The following is a 17841-nucleotide window of genomic DNA, read 5'->3' as shown; positions in this document are numbered from 1 at the left end:
TGTTTTTCTAAATAAGCCTGGAGGCAATCAAAAAAGGAAAATAAGCAAGAAGCTAACAATCATATGTAACATGCAGTAATTCCATTCACATGGTACTTTTTCTTCATAAAAGATAGATGGAAGGAAATCCAGAAGAAATACCTTTAAGACCCTGTGGAGCATAGCATTGCCTCTCTGAACCTTCTTAAATTCATTTTTGGGACAAATATTACACACATATCCGCAAAGAAACATCTGGAGATTGTATTTATCCTTTTAGATTCCTTTTCGTCCCAACAATATTTTCTTGGGATCAATTCTGTGATTCCATACACAATAAGTATTATAACTGATATTCTCCTATGAGAGTGGCTTGCTCAGACTGTGGCTTCAAACCAGTGCTGTGTGAAAATTTTGTGAGTTTTGATTTTAAGTTGTCAAATGGGTCTGTGGGAAAGAAAACCTGCCTTCCACACTTTGAGATCTTCTTCACACCTGTTCATAACATTCCCCCCACCACCACCTTGATGCTGTTGCTTCCATTGTTTGTTTGTTTTAACTTGGAAGGGCTCATTCTCTACAAAATTCCATTGCCAGCTGCTCGAGGATCATTTAGTGAACATGATGATGTCTGGTCCCACATAACATCACATTATGAGAACCCATGAAGAGTCTTGCTGGATCAGACCAAGGGTGCATCTAGTCTGTTTTCTGTTTCTCAGAGTGGCTAGCTATATTTGGCCTTTGAAATCCTAAGTGGTCTGGACCTCGACTCTCTAAGGCAGTGAGGTCGTTCGCACGATCAAAAACTGTGCCCTACCTGACTTTGGGAGGAAAAGCTATCCAGATTTTCCTCCTTCCTTGCTTCCACACAACGAAGCTATTCACATGACCATTTGGGAGGGCGGGTGGGCAGGTGGAGTAGGGGGCTGGCTTCAAAACATTCCCTTCCCCCCAGATGATCGTTCGAATGTTGCTAGGAACGCAGACTATGCTCCCAGATGAGCAGCACTGTGTCAGGCAGCACTGAGCTCCAGAGGCTGGGACGTCGCATCCCAGGCACCCGGTAGTCCACAATGCACTGTGCACTGAGCGCGGGGCATTCCCCAGTCAGACAGGCACTCTAGATGCCTGTCTTTGTGTCTCCACATGCTGCGTGCAGCCCAAGGAGACTTATGATCCTGGCAACCAGGTTAAGGGAGCCCGCAGTGCCTTAACCTCAGCTAAGAGCCGGGCTTAAAAGTAAGGTTTGGCTAGGCAGGAGCATCGGAATCGCAGCAGCCCTTCGCATGAGCAGCCTAGCCCAGGCTAAGCTGCCCCAACCCTGGGCAAGGCAGCTCATGAGAGCAGCCTCCTATACTCTACCCAGGCTTTCCACCTACCTTGCTTCCACACAACCAAAAACTGAGAGCACACACAGCTCCCAAACCCAGGTAGAACACAGTTTTTGATTGTGTGAATGACCTCAGTATCTCCTCTTGTGTGAATATCCCAGCTCATTTAAGATCGACTAAAGAGGTCCTGCTGTAGATTTTCTGGAGGCCTGGCTGGCTTTCAGAAGAAACCATCTTTTCTGTCATTGTTGACCCAATCCTTTGGAAAAGCAGTTCTGCAAGACATGCCATTACGCTAACCTTTTATTTTATGTATTTTCATATACTTCTTATTTTTAATTTTTGCAGAAATGTGCTTTTTTTCTCTTTTTTTACAAAAACCACATTTTTATACTGCCTCTAATATAACTAGGTCTCAGGGTGGTTCACAACTGTTTAAAATATATGTAGACTTTAAAATCAACAGTTAAAAATGAATAAGCACATTAAATTTAAACTCATTTGAAAAAATGACAAAAAGTCTGACCAAGCAGGTGTGCTGTTGATGCTCTTTTGAAAACAAGTTAAGGCTTTCTTGTTCAAAAAGCCTTCAATTTTTAAACTACTGATCTCTCTGTTCTGTTGCTTTGTATTGTGATTGATATTGGTTTTTATTGGTTGTCAATAATACTGTAGTATTTTATATTTGTTTTGCACACCACTCTGCAAATTTCAAAGTGGAATTTATTTATTTTTAAAAATTACATGTGTTGAATTATTTCTAAGACTAGGATATGTTCTTCTCCCCATTATGTTAAAATGTGATTGTTAAAAGTCACTCCCTGATAGGGAACCTCAGAAACACAGACAGCTTCAGAGGGAAGGGGGTATAGGTGAGAACTATCCTTCCTTCTTCTGTTCCATCAGCACAACTTTAATCTGGATTTCAGCCATGGTCTTAGCACACATCCCCTCAACTGCATTATTTGCATGCGAACAGCAAGGAAATAAATGTTAAGTGTAAGAGGATTGCAGGGAGGATAAAAGGAAGGGCTTCTCCCACTTTCGAAGAGCTTTCAATGAGTGCCAATTCTAAAACATATTAGAGCAACCCATATGTTTAAAATAAATCCAAATGTTAAACAAAATGAAAGGGTCACCAAGACTACTGCCATGAAGACATTTTCAAAGAGTATTGGGCGGGGAGAGGGAATTTCTTTTACTGTTGCTTTGATTGGGTGAACAAGACACTGGTCAACACATGATAAGGGTTGAACGAATCAGTATTACGTGATTGGACTGAATCTATAGCCTCAGATATGGTATGGCGAGTCTAATCTGAGTTAAGCAGAATCAAGGGTGGTATTCATTTGGGACTAACTTATTTAAAACAGAAGAACATGTTCTTTGGAGTGGGCCTTTTAGGTCTCAAATCAAAGCCAACTGAAGATAATGAAAGCTTGCATATTACTTTTCTTCAAAGTTGCATACACTAGCAAAGGATAATCAATGAAGGGTTAACATCTGCTCTTAAATTTCACTCCAGCATGTCTTTTTAGATGAAACGGCAGGCAAACACTCTGCTGGTGAGCCCTGAAATCATTATAATTCACTATATGTCGGTATATCCATTCATTGCCATGGTGCTGTCACACTAAAGGTTGTGCGTACATTGGGAGTGATGGAAAACCCCTTCAAGACAATGTAGCTGAGTAGGCATCAAAGTCTGCTTACCTGCAAAAGACCACCAAATTGTGGCAGTGAGTCAAAACAGAGAAGTTAGAGGTGGTTCTTTTGAATATATATACCACAGTTTCTGGAATATTCACTACTCTCATCTAGTATTGAGTTTCCCCAGTAACTCAATTTTACTGTATTTACTCAAATAGAAGATGACTCTGAATTTAAGATGACACCCTTAAGAAATAGAGGTTAAATTTAGGTTATACATGTATTTACCCAAAAGGAAGAGGATTCTAACATGAAGGATGAAGATTTCTAAAATGAAAGAACTTGGAAAAAGCCTAGTCTTGGAATCAGGAGAATACAGTAAATGCATATTAAAAGTAAATGGGTGCTTTATATATTTCTTGACTCAGTCTGAAATACATGTTCCTGCATGAAATACATGTTTTGTATGAAACACATGCAAAAGCCTTATGGGAACAGGAGGGCCTTGCAGCACTGTTTCTGTGGATCTGGAAGCAGTGGCGCTCCTGTAGGAAAATCACAATTGTGCTACAAGTGTTACTGCTGTTTCCCTCATTCACAATGTAAAAAACCCCATGGTAATACTTGTAGTACCACCACAACATTCTACAGCATCACCACAAGTCCCTCCTGTCTCCATAGGGTTTAAGCATCATGTCACCATTCGCAACTATCACTTACATTTGCAGACTTGTAATAATAGACAGAAGACTAAGGAATATCTAGCCAGTATTTTGTGTATTCCAGATAAGAAATTAATGCAGCAGCTTTATTATTTCTTGTTTACACAGTCAGACAGGTGTTATTGACCGGTTTGTTTTATCCAGACATCGAGTCCTTCCCAAGGACCTGGGATGGCTGAATTTTATCATCAATACTGTTGGTTATTATAGATATCGTCGCAAAATATAGGCTGTTCCCAGTAAATCTGCTTTTTGTAATTGGCTGATGGTGATTTCTGTGGCCCCTATGGTGTTGAGGTGCTCTTCAAGGTCTTTTGGAACTGCACCCAGGGTGCCAATTACCACTGGGAATATTTTGGTCTTTTTCTGCCACAGCCTTTCAATTTCAATTTGTAGATCTTTGTATTTGGTGATTTTTTTCTATTTCTTTTTCTTCTATTCTGCTATCCCCTGGTATTGCTATGTCGATTATTTTGACTTGTTTTTCTTTCTTCTTGACTACAGTGATATCTGGTGTATTGTGTGGCAGATGTTTGTCTGTTTGTAGTCGGAAGTTATATCTGGTGTATTGTGTGGCAGATGTTTGTCTGTTTGTAGTTGGAAGTCCCATAATATTTTTACATCTTCATTTTCTTCAACTTTTTCAATTTTATGGTCCCACCAATTTTTGGCTACAGCTAGCTTGTATTTTTTGCAGATGTTCCAGTGTATCATCCCTGCTACCTTGTCATGCCTTTGTTTGTAGTCAGTCTGTGCGATCTTTTTACAACAGCTGATTAGGTGGTCCACGGTTTCATCTGCTTCTTTACAAAGGCAGCACTTGCTGTTTGTTGTGGATTTTTCGACTTTTGCTCTTATTGCATTTGTTCTTAGTGCCTGTTCTTGCACAGCCAGTATTAAACCCTCTGTTTCTTTCTTCAAGTTGCCATTCTTAAGCCATTGCCAGGTCTTGGTGATGTCTGATTTTCCACTTATATTGTGCAAATATAGAACATGCAGTGGCTTATTTTTCCATTTTTCCATTCGGTTCTTGACTTGTTCTTTCTTGTAGGCCTGCTTTCTTTCATTGGTGTTGAATAGTTTTGCGTTATTGACCATTTGAAGTGCATCTTCTTCACTGTCCTTGAGAAATTCTTCAAGGCCTCTTTTCTCCTCCTCTACTGTTTGATGGACTTGCAGCATTCCTCTTCCACCTGAGCTGCGAGGGAGGTAGAGCCTATCGACATCACTGCGGGGGTGCAGAGCATGATTGATGGTCATGATTTTCCTGGTCTTACGATCTAGAGTCTCTAGCTCTGCCTGGGTCCAGTCTATTATTCCTGCAGTGTATCTGATAACAGGTATATCCCAGCAGCTTTATTATTATTATTATTATTATTATTATTATTATTATTATTAATTGAAAGGCTGTGGCAGAAGAAGACCAGAATAATCCCAGTGGTAATTGGTGCCCTAGGTGCAATTCCAAAACAACTTGAAGAGCACCGCAACACTATAGGGGCCACAGAATCACCATCAGCCAATTACAAAAAGCAACTTTACTGGAAACAGCCTATATTCTGTGATGATATCTACAATAATAATAACAGCAACAGCATTGATGATAAAATTCAGCCATCCCAGGTCCTTGGGAAGGGCTCGATGTCTGGATAAAACAAACCAGTTAATAACACCTGTCTGACTGTGTAAATAAATAGATAAATAAATAATTTGATTTCTATACCGCCCTTCCAAAAATGGCTCAGGGCAGTTTACACAGAGAAATAATAAATAAATAAGATGGATCCTTGTCTCCAAAGGGCTCACATTTTAAAAAGAAACACAAGATAGGCATCATCAACAGTCACTGGAGGTACTGTGCTGGGGGTGGATAGGGCCAGTTACTCTCCCCCTGCTAAATAAAGAGAATCACCATGGTAAAAGGTGCCTCTTTGCCCAGTTAGCAGGGGTTATGCATGCTTCCTTGGGAGGAAGTGCCCTTGAATTCAGTAGGTCTTCCTTTTGAGTAAATATGCATAGCTTTGGGCTTCATGACTGCAATCCTAGGATTATCTGAATATATTATTTATGTATGTATTTATTTATCATATTTATATACTGCCTAATATGTGTATGGTGGTGAACACAATTTAAAATACAAGAAGTATAAAACAGAATAAAAACAATGGCGCATTGGGGAAATGGCTTGACTACCACGCCAGAGGTTGCCGGTTCGAATCCCCGCTGGTATGTTTCCCAGACTATGGGTAGCAGCAATATAGGAAGATGATGAAAGGCATAATCTCATACTGCGTGGGAGATGGCAACGGTAAACCCCTCCTGTATTCTACCAAAGAAAACCACAGGGCTCTGTGGTCGCCAGGAGTCAACACCAATTCAATGGCACACTTTACTTTGAAAACAATTAAAACAATTTCTCATAATGATAACAGTTAAAACGGTTTCACAGGATAAAAACAAAGAGTTTAAAATTAATTTTAGTTATATGCCTGAGAAAACAGGTACATCTTGAGGGTCTTTTTAAAAGCAATCGGAGATGGAGATGCTCTTATTTTGACAGGGAACATATTCCACAGCCCTGGGGCAGCCACAGAGAAGGCCCAGTGCCAAGTCACCCCCAAGGAACCAGTTGCAACCATAACTGGACCTCCCCAGATGATCTTAATAGGCAGTAGGGTTCATGACAGAGAAGGCGCTTTCTTAAGTACCCTAGACGCAAGCTGTTAAGGGCTTTATAGGTAATAACCAGCACTTGATATTTCGCTCAGAAACATAGTAGCAGCCAGTAAAGTTCTTTTTAAAGTGGTGAAGCTGCCTCATACCAAGTCAGACCATTGGTCCATGTAGCCTAATTTACTGGTACTAGTAGTCACCCTAGGTCACTATATCTCGGACTGCAAGTGCTCTCTAGACTCTCAGGCCTTGTTAAGTTCTACCTCTGAACAGATTGTGGATAAGATTGGGATGCAAGGAAGAAGAAAAAACACCTCCTTCCTCTCTGAGTCAACTTCAGGAAGTTGTTGCTTCCTACATGGATATTACTTGGTGCTCTTATGCTGTGTGAATAGATGTCTTATTTCAGAAATCAGTGGTGTCAGCCTAGCAGAGCAGCCCTGTGGCATACGATGCTCATTTTCACAACTACTGGACATGAAATACTGTATTAAATAAAATAATATGCTGATCTGTGGGGGTCAGTGTTTGATCTAGAGGGTAAGCTTTAGCCAGAATTGAGATGAAAACAAATGATATTTATAGGAAACTAGCTTTAAGTACACGACGTTGCTCGGGCTTATGATGTGAGTTTCTTTTTGTTATTGCATCCATACATTTTGTGGCTATACCCATTGTATATCCATCTGTCTGTCTATGTGAGGTGGTTGTCGGGATTCCCGGGTACCCTACATTACTCGTAGGGTCCTAGGATGTCACTTTTCAAAGTTTGGTGTGGGTTTCTCTTTGTTATTGCATCCATATCCATTTTGTGGATATACCTGTTGAATATCCATCTGTCTGTCTGTGTGAGGTGGTTGTCAGGGTTCCCTGTACTCTACATTACTTGTGGGGTCCTAGGAAGTCACTGTGAAAAGTTTGGTGCCAATAGCTCAAAGGGTGTGGGAATGTATAGGGAATTGACAGACAGACATGCAATTTTAGATAAATGAACTGCCTTCCATGTTTTGTATCTGCTGGCAATACCTCAGCAAGCTCAGTCCAAAGTAAACTCTCATGCTACTTAAGAGGAATAACATCAAAAAATGTCTGTCACAGATATTTAAAACGTAAATGATGCCAAGTGCTTTTGCTCATCAGTCACACTGAATACTTATTCAGGAAGTTAGTGTTACTTTATGAATGAACAGCATAGTTTCTCTTAAACCTATGTACCTCAGTTGTGCTTTCTGTATCCTGTTCTTGAAGTTAATAAAATTTCTCATTTTACTTGAGCTTCAGAAATCTAGAAGTGTAAAAGAGATGCTATTTTTGTTGTCTCCAAAAATTGACACACACACACACCCGCCATTACATTCCAAATTCAAAATCTGAATGGCAGCAGGAGAACATGATTCCAGCACATCTAGAAAATAAGGTAAATTTAAAGGAAGAAGACACATGGTCTTTTCACATGCATGCTCTCTCTATTTCTCTTTCTACCACACAATGACTCCTGCAGTCACCTTGTGATGAAATCAATGGAGAGAGAGGAAATGTTGAAGGGTCAAGCATCCATTAGGCTCTCTTTATACTATAACTCAACCACATGGTGATGAAAGAGTTGTTCACAAAATAAAATAACTTCCCATGCAGATATTACCACAAGGTATGGGGGTGGTGGTAGTTATGATTTCAATATTGTGAGATACAATATTGGCTGATATTGGCTTTTTTAGGACCCTGAAGACATACCTGTTTTCCCAGGCTTTTAATTGAAATTGAAAGTTGTAATATGTTTTTACTCATTGAGATTTTATACGTTTTATGAATCTTAATTGTTTTATATCATTTTTATATTTGTTATGTTTTAACTTGTATACCACCTGGAGACTTCTATATCAGGTGGTATAGAAATATGAGAAATAAATAATAAAATAAATATGCTGTGCCATGTTACGTGTGTTGCAATGTAACGTTTGCACAAGTGCAAAAATTGCCCAAACACAGTTGCATGACTGCATGGCCATTATTTCCAATGGCTGTACTGTCACACAACTCATCTTGTGCAATTTTTGTGCTTGAGCAACTGTGCAAACCTTACATTGTAACACACACATAACATTGCACAGTATGTCAACATTGTCATTAGTCAAACAAGTGCTCCATTGTCGGGACTGGAATTAAACCATCTCTTCCTCTGATTAAATAATACCAACAATTTGAAAATCTCTTATACAGTACTATTCATTCCTGTGAACCATACATGGAGTCTGCTGGTATCAGATGTAAATATCTGCTTGATTTGATTTGCATCAGTGAAACTATGGGCAACTTAGTTGTAGGTTTCCAGAGTATTCGCTCAGCTTGAAGGAGGCTTATAGGTAGGTTAGAATAGATGCCAGAGCACTAGGTTCTGTTGATTCAATCCACTAAATACATAGCCATACCACCACTGATCATCCACAGTGAACAGTTAATTTTTAACAAATTTCATTATTGCAGTTAGGTTTTTTTATCTCATGCATTGTTGGCTGCTCTAAGAATCATTAGGCTGAATAGTGTGATATAAATATTTTAAATGAATAACGTTCAGGTTGTCTCACCTTGTCTGCCAAATATGCAAGTATTTCTTAGAAGCAAAAGCCTTCTTCAGACCATATTGAAAAAGGATGGTGTTCTTGTGTACAAAGCAGGTCTGTAAGCCCTGTGCTTCGGCGTGTAACTCAGTGCCCCCTCACTCCCCCTCCTGTGCTGCTCACAGTTATAACATTCATCTGAAGAGGTGTACATCATGAGCATAACGGCAGGTGCTTCTGTGACTGGCCTCTCCGTCCTTCCGTTTCTTATGTGTGTCCTTTTTTGTTTGATTTTGATTCTTCAGCTCATTACTAAGCTTCTTGAACAGGTCCTGGGCTTTTTGGAGATGGCTCGCATTTTTCTCATTGGAAATGCTTGTACCTTTACTATTAGTTTACCTGATCTTGTGTCACAGGGGCATGTCAAGTTCAAGGCATGAATGGGGCAACAACCTGGAGAGGAACGCTTGTAGTGTTCTGTGGTGCCAGGCAATGATCAAGGTTTTCCCTGTTTCTTTGGCCAAGAGGGCTTAGCCTTTCCTGTGCTCTAGAGCTAGTGAGCCCCAGCAGTTCAATAAAGAAAGTTAAATAAAAGAGGAAATACAATAAACTGCTCCATAGCTTAGGTGTCCTCATACAGCCCAAAGTTCCATCACTCTAGCTCTGTCAGAGGCCTTAGGCAACTTGCTCTTAGGCTCCAAGGGGAGGAATCAGATAGGTGTGTCTTCCTCCACTTGAGGAAGTTGACCTTTGCTGAGAGCAGATAAGTTCTGGTCTGTTTCTTTCCTAGCTACATGGTTCCTGAATGGCAGGGACAGCTGGATTAAAAGCTTGCTCAGCCATCTGTTCACACAGGAGTGGAGCTACTATCGTACAAATGGGTTCAAAGAACCTGGGCCACCACCCCTCAGGGGCCGCCTTGTGTCCCAGCCACGCCCCCTGCATCTGATGCCAGATGCAGAGGCTGTGGTTTAGTTCACAAATGGGGCCACGCGGCAGCCACCCCTCGCCTGCGGTAAGCATTTTTTTTTTTAAATCTGAGCTTTGGTGTCTCCCCCAGACCTTGGAGGACTGGACCCGGTCCTCAAGGTCTGGGGGTTAGTGTGCCTCTGCTTGCATCTGACATTAGACGCTGATGCCTTATGCAGCGGGTGGGCTAGGGGGGCTGCAGCAGTGGGCTGAACTCAGGCCATCACTGGCCTCCCTCTGCCACTGTGCTCACAGCTGGTGGCCCAGTCCCTTCCTGCCATTCAGGCTGCAGCTGCTGGTTCCTAACTGGCTTCACAAAGAGGTGTAGTGGCCAGTAGCTCCTGTACTTGAGGGCTGGCTTTGGTCTCTGTGCTGTGCACCTTGGAAGTAGGCAAGTTTGTTGCAGGCTGAGTCAACTGCACCCATCCACTTTCTTAAAGAGCTACCTGCAGACAGAGTGTTTCAGCTTCCCTGAAATCCAAGATACATGCTAAACCAAACTCAGTTTGCCCTTTAGCTATCCATATGATCAAGAATTCTACCATTGTGAGTTACTTCCCCTCCAACGTTCCCACTACTTTAACCTCATTGACCAACTCTTCCCTATTGGTCAGGATCAGCTTAAGTATAGTCAATTTCCTTGTTCCTTCTGCCTGAAAGGGGAAGTTGTCAGCAAAGCATTTCAGGAATGTGTGGGAGATTGGATGCATAGTGGAGTATGTTTCTCAACAGATATCAAGATAGTGAAGGCCTCCATTACTCAATGAACCAGTTTATTTGTTTAGCTGTAACCATAACAAAAATGTCAGATTAAAAAAACTGGATAGTTAAAACAATATAAGAAAATCACAGTACAGTAAAAAAAAAATGAAAAGATTGACTCAGAATAATTCATTCAGGATTATATCAATTTATCACTTACTTTGATGGCAGAAACTAAAAAAGATGGCTACTTTTCTTGTAACATGGGGCCCAGTGTTGGCTTAGTTTGCATAGCCCAAAGACTTCTCAAGATAAACCATAAGCAATGGCCAAAAACATATTAAACGCAATCAGTAACTTAAAATGGCCACCCCTGCTTGAGTAGGCCTCCATTACTAATTTTCGCTTGCTTGAAACAGCTATGATCTCCTTGGCATGGTCGTCTGTACTAGATTCCAACTACAATGTAGTTTTTACTTTCATCTCCATTATTATTATTATTATTATTATTATTATTATTATTATTAATTTATTGCCTTGGGAATTCAGAAAGGCTGGCTTTGCATAGGCTAAAGTAAATTGAGGCCTATTTGGATAATATTCTTTAGTAGAGTGGATGGTGAGATAAGAACGAGGTGCATAGACCATGTCAGTTTGGCTCCTGTTGGTGTTAGCCAGATATTTTAACCTCCCTGGACAGAAGCACATGGCAAAGTGGTGGCAGCTACCCTGAGTGAGGTGCCAGTGTGCAAAGAGTTTAGCCTAGGCTCATTCTTGTTCATCAAAAGACAAACTTCTGAAAGTAAGAAGTGCTGGCTCTCCTAAATTGGCTCCTGGATGTGTGATAATGTCATTTTATAATATATCTGTGAATAGTTTTTCTGACAATCGTGGGTGAAAAGGGTTTGCACCAAGGGCCCTAACAATAGACAGCACACATTGAGGCTGTTCACATGAGCTTGCATAGCCCTACTGGGGTAGGGCTGCTTGTGTGCCTAGAGCACCCAGCTGAGGTGGAATTGCTCAGTGCACTGCACTCCTTGAGCGGTGCATTTAAGGATATCTGGAGGCAGGTAGCTTGCCCCCAGCATCCAAAACGCTGCCAGGAGCAGTGTGGATTGTGTGGGCACGTAAGCCACGTGCCACACAGATAGTCTAGGGGAATGTAAGATATTAATAAACAATGAATAAAGTCCGATCTTGTCTTCTCCCTGCCCTGCTGCAAGGTCATGAAAATGACCTTATTGTCTGCCGCCGCCACCACCTACTACTACTGTGAAAGCAGATGGTGATAATGGTTCAGTTTTTTTGTATATGCTGTTCAATGAGAGGCTTTCTTGGCAGCCTCATTGCTTTTTCACGATGGTGTATGAATTCTTCTCTGTTTTTCTCTCCTGATATGCAATTTTCATAGTTGTCTTTCTCAAACAGCTGAGGACTCAAGTGCCTTTCTCTTGCCATGATAGATATGCATAGGATTTGTGTGAACAGGTAATACACACAACCTGCTGATGAATAAGTCCATGGACTGCAATACTCCAGCATTTAGATTGCCCTCCATAGATTTATTCAGAAGGCTGTCATCGAAGGGGTTTTATTCTCACCCAGCTCCTCCTCCTCCTCCTCGGGCTCTGTTATCTCTGAAACTGCTTCCAGCCAAGCATCAGGGGAATCCTCCTTAGCCCAAGCCTTTAAATATCTGCTGACTGGCTTCACAGTCTTCCTCCCTCTGGGTGGAGGGTCTCATGGCTGGAAGATGCCCGTGTGTCACCCAGGAGACACAGCATGGCTGCTCTTGGCCATTGAGTGAGCTGTTTGGTGTCTTGGTTCCTATAGCAACCATGATCACCTGAGGGGTGTTTTTCAAAAAAAAAAAATTGTTGGTCCCTATTACATAAACTGCTGGGCATGGAATGGTTTATCCTGAGCAGCAGGTGGGGAAGATCTGGGTTTGGGCTTTACATGCAGAAAAACATGTGATGTCGATGTTCAGACACACACACACACACACACACACACACACACACACACTTCTTTGTATGTGTATCCATCATGAATGGGAAATATCTGCAGGTGGGAAAATAGTTCCTTGGTGCTTCATGGAGACTCAAAGATGACACCCCCTCCCCCAATTTCCTTTCCTTCTTCTTTTGTGGGACTTGGTTCACATGAACATTTTTTCCAGTCTGCAAACTTCCAGTCAGCACAAGTTAATGTTTTTCAATAGACTTGTATAGATAGCAAAAGCAACTTGCCTGTAGTTCAGATCGGAAGTACCTAAATAATGGAGAAAGCCCTAGAAGCTTAGCATGAAATATGTTTCAGTAACTGCGTATTTACATGTTGTAAGGATCTGCGTCTGCTGGAACTTTCTGGTCACTTCCCTACACGTACTTTCAGATTGTGAACCAGGAAATGCCACATTGAAAGCAGCCCTGAATGGATGCTGATTCAATGGGTTAATTTGGCTTGGACCATACTGTTTTGTGTGTGTGTGTGAGTATTGTATTAGTGTTTTGTGAAAGCTGGCTTGATATAGTATATTTCTTTGTCCAAATAGAAGGTCATAACAGACTGAGATTCTCCACACAACTGGAAGCTGATGGAGTCAGGACCTTGGCCTCATCAGCTCTCAGCTGCAATGTCTCATAGTGACTACTGTGCAGGGAGTGGGGGGGTTAGGGTCATGGATAAAAGTGCTAGACTCCTCCCCTCTTTGTTCTTCCAGTGTCAGTCTCCATTTTGTCTCTCCAGAGATAGCTGTCTCTCTCTCTCTCTCTCTCTCTCTCTCTCTCTCTCTCTCTCTCTCTCCAGCCATGAGCTACAGCTGAAATTAAGCTGCAAGCTTTTCACATTTGTTTGTAACCTTTTCTTTAAATAAATCCTTGTAGTTCTTCAATACTAAAGAACTGTCTCAGGCACTCTGAAGGGATTATATAAAAAGAAGTCTGTGGTTTACAAAGTGCACCTAGTAAGAAAACTGAGCAATAAAAGACTAGAGAAGAAGAAAATCTGTCCAAGCACATAAATGAAATGTTAGAAATATCTAGGCAACTGGAAGCTCAAGAATTAATCATGCCAGATGCAGTTTTGATAGGATTGCTGTTGAATTTGCCACATTACTTTGATAGTGTGACTAGTGCCTTGGAAGTCAAGGAGGATGCAGACTTACAATTTGTAATTAACCGTCTAGAGGACTTTGATTTGCACAGAAGAGATGATAGGCAACCAAAGGAAAGTAAAGAAAATGCATTTAGAATATTGCAAAGCCATAAGAAATGCTTTATTTGTGGAAGCCCCAAACAGTTGCAGAATAAGTGTCCCAAGAAAAAAGAGTTTGCAGACAAAAGGCAATCAAAACAAAGTTGCAAAGAGAGTGAGTCATCTGGGAACACGAAGTACAGAACTTACAAGCTATCATGGACTAAAGCTAATAAGCAAAGGATATACCTTGCAAGAACAAAGTTTTGGAAGCTAAGTCTGAGAAATGCAGCAGTAGCATTTGCATTGACTCAGGTGCTACAAGCAACCAGTTTAGAGAAAAGGAGAGATTGATAAACCTAGATACAAGTTGTAAAATCCCTATATATTTGGCAGATGGAAAACTGATGTATGCAGAAGGGAAAAGATCTGCACAGTTGCTCTGCAAACTGGAGAAAGGAGAAACCATTGGATTAACAGTTAAAGAAGCTTTGTATGTGCCTACTCTAGAAACAAGTCTTATGTCTGTAAAATATGCTACAGAAAGGGGCTACGAAGTAAAATTTAAAGGAAGGCACTGTTTTATTACTCATAAACAGGAACTGCTTATGAAAGCAATTTTACAAAAGGAAATGGAATCATTGCACAAAAATAACACAAGGACACTCATTAATCTACCTGAGGGAAGAAAAACTGTGGGATGGAAGTGGATTTTTAAAATTAAGCAAAATGCAGAAGGAGATGTCCAGCGTTACAAAGCGAGACTGGTGGCAAAGGGATTCTTGCAAATATATGGGGGAAATTATGATGAGACATTTGCTCCCACTGTAAAACACACCTCAGTAAGGACAAATAAAATGCAAGTTGATCACATAGATGTGAACATTTCTTCATGGAGACATCAAATAAGATATTTATATGGAGCAGCCTCTAGGATTTGTGGAACCTGGTAAAGAAAAACTTGTATGTAAGCTGCAGAAAAGTATTTATTGACTAAAGCAGGCTGCAAAAGCCTGGAATGTCAAATTAAACCAGTTCCTAGTCAGTCACTGAGAGATTTACCCAAGGAAAGGCTGATCCTTGCCTGTAGTCGAGGCTCAAAGGCAACAGATGTAGCTTATATACTTTCTTTCGTTGTTATGCAACGAAACTTGCAATTTGTTATGCAAATAGAGAGGACAGCCTTGAAATAATAAAGCACTTGAATAATGAGATAGAAGTAAAATAACTTGGGCCTGTTTTATACTATCTTGGGATACACATAGAGAGAGAAGAGGATGGAAACTATTTGCTTAACCAAAAATAAAAAATAAATGATTGACTAAAGTATTTGGGAGTTACAAAGGCCAAAGAAATGATGTTATGGTCCAGGCCCAGGCCTGATTTATATACTAAATATGCTTATTAGCTAGCATACCAAATTAGGCCTGGCTCATAGTGTTACCAAGTGACCAAGTTCTTTTATATGGTGACCATGTAGGATCTGGGCGCATGGAAGAAAGGAGATCAAACCAATCCTCAAAGATTCAATGGGCTTTATTGAGTATAAAAGAATAATACATAGTCTAGCAGAAAGCAGAACACTCTATCAATATATAACTAACAGCATTTAAACAGAACATCCTAGCCAGCACCAGTATTCAACCAGTGTTCCTAACTACATATGTGTGTGCATTAAATCTTCCTAAAGCCTAATATACAGGCAGAAAAGAGGGGGGGAAGGAAGGCTGAGGGCCGGCATGGTTTGGGGGAGATCAGGGATTAGTATAGGGACGAGGGGAAGGGAGCAGAAGAAGGGGAAGGGATGAAGGGATTCCAGGCTTGTAAGGGCAGCATATTTACCAGGATCAGAGACTTGAGAGCGGAGATCTTTCCAGCTGAAGGAGCGAGGCCTTTGGCTGAGACAGGAGTTTTAGCAGTTGCTCAGATCACGGCTGAGAGTCAGAGCACCATGGCTGGGGAAGTCTTGACTTCTCACTGCACAGTAGAAGTCACAGACAGCTCCTGTCCATGGACAGAGTTCCTGCTTCTAGCCCCCGCGGCTTAGCAGCAAACTCTGGCATTGTTTGTGAGCATATCTTGCTGTAGGCACAAGACTGCTTGTAGGAGACAGTTCCTGTCCATGGACAGAGTTCCTGCTTCTAGCCCCGTGGCTTAGCAGCAAACTCTGGCATTGCTGTGAGCAGATCTTGCTGAAGGCACAAGATTGCTTGTAGGCACAAGACGCGAATCTGCCATGTCCAGAGACTCCTTCTTATAGTGGTTCCATCCTTTGATGTTCATTTGAGTCTTCTGGATCACAAAAGGCGTCTATTCCTACTATCCTCTGAATATTGTCTTTTAATTACCAAAATTAGCTCAGGATATTTGGGCAGTCCAGAGACATCTCAATCTCATCTTCTGTTAGCTGCTATCTTGAGGAGGGGAAATTGCATCTCTGAGTTGCAAATGGGCCCCAGATGTGCTAGCCTGGTCCCAAAAGGTGTTAAAAGTCAGGAGTTAGTGAGAGAGTTAGTTCTATTTGTGTGAGACAGCAATTACTTTATTTCTTGTGTACCTCTATCTAGTGTGTATTTATAACAATATTCAAAGTAACATCAAAAAGGGGCACATATGTGAGTTAATCAACACATTTGGACATGGCAGAAGCATCCTGTCAGTGAGGTAAGGGGATTACTGGACAACAGGTTAATTTCAGCAGTGTGAGACTGGTAATTAAGCCTGACCCATTATGTCTCAGTGAGTTTCCACAAACACTGATAAACAATGCTAGATTACCTCTGCCTCTACAAATCATTTATCAAGCATTACCCAGGCAGATCTGGGCATCATGTTCACCGCAAGTTCAGGCACTTAATCGAACTCTTAATATAAAATGAAATCAGACACAGGCCTATATTCCACATACTTCTGGGCTGGTACCTCTGGTTCTGATATGTTGAGGTGGACCATCCATAACAATGAGTATATCAATGGAAACAGAAGGAGGAGAGCGAACTTCTGCTGGACAACAGTAAGTACAGTACAGCGATTGGAAAACTTTTATTTGTTTTATTTGTAGCTATGATAACAAGACTGCATCTTATAGCTTCACCTGTGGGAATCTTGAATAGGAAAGTAAGCACACCCAGCAAAGATGACTGGACTGTGGTAAAGAGACTAGGCATGCACCTAAAAGGGACAATCTATCAAAAATTAAAGTTGCCTGCTTGTAGTGGACCCAAATTACTAGGCTATATGGATGCAGACTGGGCAGAGGATCAAACAGACCGGAAGTCAACCAGAGATTATGTATTCTTTTATGGTGGTGGAGCAGTCAGTTGGCATAGCTGCAAGCAATCAATAGTTGCTCTCTCATCTACTGAGACAGAATATTATCTGCCACTCAAGCATGTCAAGAGGTGGCATAGCTGCACAAGCTAATGTCAGATTTCAACATAGATGAACCTAAAGCCACTGAGATATTCAAGGATAATCAAAGCTGCATCCAGATCTCACAAATGGAGAAAATTAAATTTAGAACAAAACACATTGAAACAAAATATCATTATGTGTGGGATGCACAAGAAAAAGGATTTGTAAAATTGATGTCTTGTCCAAGTGAACAAATGGTAGCAGATGTGCTAACTAAGCGATCCCTAACTAAGGGATCGCTTCAAAACCTTGAGAGAGACATTGGTACTTATAGACAGCAGCATGAGCCGATGAGAAGGAGTGTTGGAGCTAGGACCATGGCAGCATCAGCTCTCAGCTGCAAAGTCTCATAATGACCACTGGGGGGTGGTTAGCGTCATAAAAGTGTTGGATTCCTCCCTTCTTTGTTCTTCCAGTGTTAGTCTCCAATTTGTCTCTCCAGAGATGGCTGTCCAGAGATGTCTCTCCGGAGATGGCTTCAGCCATGAGCTACAGCTGAAATTAAACTGCAGGCTTTTTCACATTTGTTTGTAACCTTTTCTGTAAATAAATCCTTGCAGTTCTTCAATACTAAAGAACTGTCTCAAGACCTCTTGCTTTGCTGCTTTCTCACGAAACTGGTTTTGCTCTGCTATTTGG

Source organism: Hemicordylus capensis, chromosome 1, assembly GCF_027244095.1.
Source record: "Hemicordylus capensis ecotype Gifberg chromosome 1, rHemCap1.1.pri, whole genome shotgun sequence".
NCBI classification, from domain to species: domain Eukaryota; kingdom Metazoa; phylum Chordata; class Lepidosauria; order Squamata; family Cordylidae; genus Hemicordylus; species Hemicordylus capensis.
The sequence above is the reverse complement of the archived record's forward strand: the minus strand, read 5'-3'. Positions refer to the sequence as shown.